We start from the raw sequence: 544 nt of genomic DNA, 5'->3' as shown, positions 1-544 counted from the left end.
AGGGTCAGCGGTTGAGCGTTGGCCGTTGATCCCTGTGAGGAGGGGACGGTTGTTTCTTTCGCGAGTTGGGGTGGAAGGCCGTGAGGGCCCGGAGGGGGGAAGGAGGCAGAGATGAGTGTTTCGGGGAGGTGGGGGGTCACTGAAAGGGTATCGTGGCTTCCCCTTCTGTTGCCCGGTCGGTTAAAGGCCGTCCTTTGGCTCTGGGGAGGTAGGAGCTGTTACAGCTGTGCTGAATTGCTCCAGAGTTTAGAAGAGAGTGGTGGCTGTAAGGTGACTGCCCCAGCTGAGACGTTTTGATGCTTATATAATTTTTGAGCCTTCTACTGCTGGGCAACGAATAGATACTGAGGCGTTACTACTAGGGCAGCGTGCAGCAAACGGACAAGGTGGGAGGGAGAAGTTGGGGCTGTAGCAGTGGGTAGCAGGAAGAGCTCAGCACTCCTCAGTCCCTCAGCTAAAGCAACAACATGGTGTCGTAACTACCATCTCTTAGCCCTCATTGTAAGAAACCTCTTCTCTTTTCGATCTGTTGCTAGAAGTGTCC

The sequence above is a fragment of the Charadrius vociferus genome, unplaced genomic scaffold (genome assembly GCF_000708025.1).
Source record: "Charadrius vociferus isolate BGI_N301 unplaced genomic scaffold, ASM70802v2 scaffold50, whole genome shotgun sequence".
Lineage (NCBI taxonomy): Eukaryota > Metazoa > Chordata > Aves > Charadriiformes > Charadriidae > Charadrius > Charadrius vociferus.
This window is presented reverse-complemented; position numbering follows the sequence as displayed.